The following is a 4,205-nucleotide window of genomic DNA, read 5'->3' as shown; positions in this document are numbered from 1 at the left end:
GAGGGAAGCTCCTTATTGATCACTGGACGTCCCAGGAGGTCTTCCTCCTTGGGATTCACGTCCTCTCCTCTCCTCACAGATTCGGCCATGGCGCTTATGTCAATGGCCTTGCACTCTCCTTTTGGGTTCTCTTCTGTATTGCTTGGGAGAGTACTAGGAGGGATTTCAGTGATCCTTTTACTCAGCTGGCCCACTTGTGCTTCCAGATTTCTAATGGAAGACCTTGTTTCATTCATGAAACTTACAGTGGCTTTAGATAGATCAGAGACTAGATTTGCTAAATTAGAAGCATTTTGTTCAGAGTTCTCTGTCTGTTGCTGAGTGGATGATGGAAAAGGTTTATTATTGTTAAACCTGTTTCTTCCACCATTATTAAAGCCTTGTTGGGGCTTTTGATCCTTCCATGAGAAATTTGGATGATTTCTCCATGTTGAGTTATAGGTGTTTCCATAAGGTTCACCTAAGTAATTTACCTCTGCTATTACAAGGTTCTCAGGATCATAGGCTTCTTCTTCAGAAGATGCCTCTTGAGTACTGTTGGATGCAGCTTGCATTCCATGCAGACTCTGAGAGATCATATTGACTTGCTGAGTCAATATTTTATTCTGAGCCAATATGGCATTCAGAGTATCAACTTCAAGAACTCCCTTCTTCATAGGTGTCCCATTATTCACAGGATTCCTTTCAAAAGTGTACATGAACTGGTTATTAGCAACCATGTCAATGAGTTCTTGAGCTTCTGCAGGCGTTTTCTTTAGGTGAATGGATCCACCTGCAGAAGTGTCCAATGACATCTTAGATAACTCAGACAGACCATCATAGAATATATCCAGGATGGTCCATTCTGAGAGCATGTCAGAAGGACACTTTTTGGTCAACTGTTTGTATCTTTCCCAAGCTTCATAGAGGGATTCACCTTCTTTCTGTCTGAAGGTTTAAACATCAGCTCTAAGCTTGCTCAGCTTTTGAGGAGGAAAGTACTTGGCTAAGAAAGCCGTGACCAGCTTATCCCAAGAGTTCAGGCTGTCTTTGGGTTGAGAATCCAACCATAATCTAGCTCTGTCTCTTATAGCAAAAGGGAAAAGCATGAGCCTGTAGACTTCAGGATCTACTCCATTAGTCTTAACAGTATCACATATCTGCAAGAATTCAGTTAAGAACTGAAAAGGATCTTCAGATGGAAGTCCATGAAACTTGCAGTTCTGCTGCATCAGAGAAACTAATTGAGGTTTTAGCTCAAAGTTGTTTGCTCCAATGGCAGGAATGGAGATGCTTCTTCCATGTAAATTGGAATTAGGTGCAGTAAAGTCACCAAGCATCCTCCTTGCATTATTATTATTTTCGGCTGCCATCTCCTCTGCCTGTTCGAAAATTTCTGAAAGGTTTTCTCTGGATTGTTGTAATTTAGCTTCTCTTAATTTTCTCTTCAGAGTCCTTTCAGGTTCCGGATCTGCTTCCACAAGAATGCTCTTATCTTTGCTCCTGCTCATATGACAAGGAAGAATGGACAGAAAAATGATAATAATAATAGAGATCCTTTATACCACAGTACAGGGATCCCTTTGTGAGTGGAAGAAAAGAGGGGGAGACAAAGAATGTGATGTAAAGGAAGAAATGCAACTGTACTGATGGAAGAGATGTGAGATGAGATGTTAGGATATGAATGAATAAATAGAATAGGATGGGGGAGGTATAATTTTCGAAAATTATTTTGAAAAGGAGTTAGTGATTTTTGAAAATTGGTTTTTGAAAATTTGTTAGTATTTTTCGAAAATTTTTTTGAAATAAAAATAAAAATAAAAATAATTAGTTAATTAAAAAGAAATTTTTGAAAAAGAGGGGAGATATTTTCGAAAATTAGAGAGAGAGAGTTAGTTAGGTAGTTTTGAAAAAGTTAAGAAACAAACAAAAAGTTAGTTAGTTAGTTGAAACAAATTTTGAAAAGATAAGAAGTTAGGAAGTTAGAAAAGATATTTTGAAAAGATATTTTTGAAAAAGATAAGATAAGAAGATATTTTTGAAAAGATATGATAGAAATTAGTTTTTGAAAAAGATTTGATTTTTAAAATCACAATTAATGACTTGATTCATAAGAAATCACAAGATATGATTCTAGAACTTAAAGTTTGAATCTTTCTTAACAAGCAAGTAACAAACTTCAAATTTTTGAATCAAAACATTAGTTGATTATGTTATTTTCGAAAATTTGGTATAAAAATAAGAAAAATATTTTTGAAAAATATTTTTGAACTTTTCGAAAATAACTAATAATTTTGAAAAAGATTTGATTTTTGAAAAAGATTTTGAAAAAGATAAGATTTTCAAATTGAAAATTTGATTTGACTCATTGGCAATAACTTGATTTTAAAAATTTTTGAAAAAGTCAATCCAAATTTTCGAATTTGATGAGAGAAAAAGGGAAAGATATTTTTTTGATTTTTGAAATTTTTATGAAAAACATGAAAAATATGCAATGCATGAAAATTTTTTTTATCAAAACATGTGATGCATGCAAGAATGCTATGAATGTCAAGATGAACACCAAGAACACTTTGAATATCAAGATGAACATCATAGACACAATTTTGAAAAATTTTTAATGCAAAGAAAACATGCAAGACACCAAACTTAGAATTCTTTAATGCTTAGACACTAAGAATTCAAGAATGCATATGAAAAACATGAAAAGACACAAAACAAAAAATCATCAAGATCAAACAAGACTTACCAAGAACAACTTGAAGATCATGAAGAACACTATGAATGCATGATATTTTCGAAAAAATGCAAGATGCATATGCAAGTGACACCAAACTTATAATGTGACTCAAGACTCAAACAAGAAACAGAAAATATTTTTGATTTTTATGATTTTCTAATTTTTTTGGATTTTTATTTTATATTTTTCGAAAATTAAAAGGAAAAATAAGGATTCCAAAATTTTTAATATGAATTCCAGGAATCTTGCCATGTTAGTCTAAAGCTTCAATCCAGGAATTAGACATGGCTCACTAGCCAACCAAGCTTTCAAAGAAAGCTCCAGTCCAAAACACTAGACATGGCCAATGGCCAGCCAAGCTTTAGCATGTAAATCAGAAACAGTAGCAGGTGGATTAACTCCAACTAGCTTGCTCTTGATAACAAATTGCTGCCTCAGTCCAAATAAATTTAGACATGGCTTTACAGCCAGCCAGGCTTCACATGCTTCATGAAACACTAGAATTCATTCTTAAAAATTTTGAATAAAAATTTTTTTGAAAACATTTTTTTTTTCGAAAACAAGAGAAATTTTTAGAAATATTTTTTTTGAAAAATTTTTGAAAAGAAAACAAAAAGAAAATTACCTAATCTGAGCAACAAAATGAGCCGTCAGTTGTCCAAACTCAAACAATCCCCGGCAACGGCGCCAAAAACTTGGTGCTGTTGCCGGATCAAAAGTGAATCTGGCACTGATGTTACCGAACCAAAAGCTTGCCGAAGACTTAAACAATCCCCGGCAACGGCGCCAAAAACTTGGTGCACGAAATTGTGTTCCATGTTCTTTGTACTTGTGTGAGATTAACAATATATAATTGTATTGAATCCTCATTGTGGCTCTATGTGTGGACACAACTCCGTTCAACTAACCAGCAAGTGTACTGGGTCGTCCAAGTAATAAACCTTACGTGAGTAAGGGTCGATCCCACAGAGATTGTTGGCTTGAAGCAAGCTATGGTCACCTTGTAAATCTCAGTCAGGCGGATATAAAATAATCATGGAGTTTTCGAATAATAGATAATAGAATAGGGATAGAGATACTTATGTAATTCATTGGTGAGAATTTCAGATAAGCGAATGGAGATGCTTTTCGTTCCTCTGAACCTCTGCTTTCCTGCTATCTTCATCCAATCAGTCTTACTCCTTTCCATGGCTGGCTGTATGCAAGGGCATCACCGTTGTCAGTGGCTACATCCCCTCCTCTCAGTGAATAATATGCTCACGCACCCTGTCACGGCACGGCTATTCATCTGTCGGTTCTCGATCATGCTGGAATAGGATTCACCCTCCTTTTGCGTCTGTCACTAACGCCCAGCACTCGCGAGTTTGAAGCTCGTCACAGTCATTCAATCATTGAATCCTACTCAGAATACCACAGACAAGGTTTAGACCTTCCGGATTCTCTTGAATGCCGCCATCATTCTAGCTTACGCCACGAAGATTCCTGT

At 35.6% G+C, this 4,205-nt stretch overlaps 1 non-coding gene across 1 annotated transcript; it reads left to right on the top strand.

The window, feature by feature from the left end:
- Positions 1 to 852: 852 nt before the first annotated feature.
- Positions 853 to 956, top strand: LOC112786962 (small nucleolar RNA R71). The gene has a single exon (XR_003194403.1). It is a non-coding gene; the product is annotated as a small nucleolar RNA R71 (small nucleolar RNA).
- Positions 957 to 4,205: the final 3,249 nt, after the last annotated feature.

This window comes from Arachis hypogaea, chromosome 20 (assembly GCF_003086295.3).
Source record: "Arachis hypogaea cultivar Tifrunner chromosome 20, arahy.Tifrunner.gnm2.J5K5, whole genome shotgun sequence".
NCBI lineage: Eukaryota > Viridiplantae > Streptophyta > Magnoliopsida > Fabales > Fabaceae > Arachis > Arachis hypogaea.
This window is presented reverse-complemented; position numbering and strand designations above follow the sequence as displayed.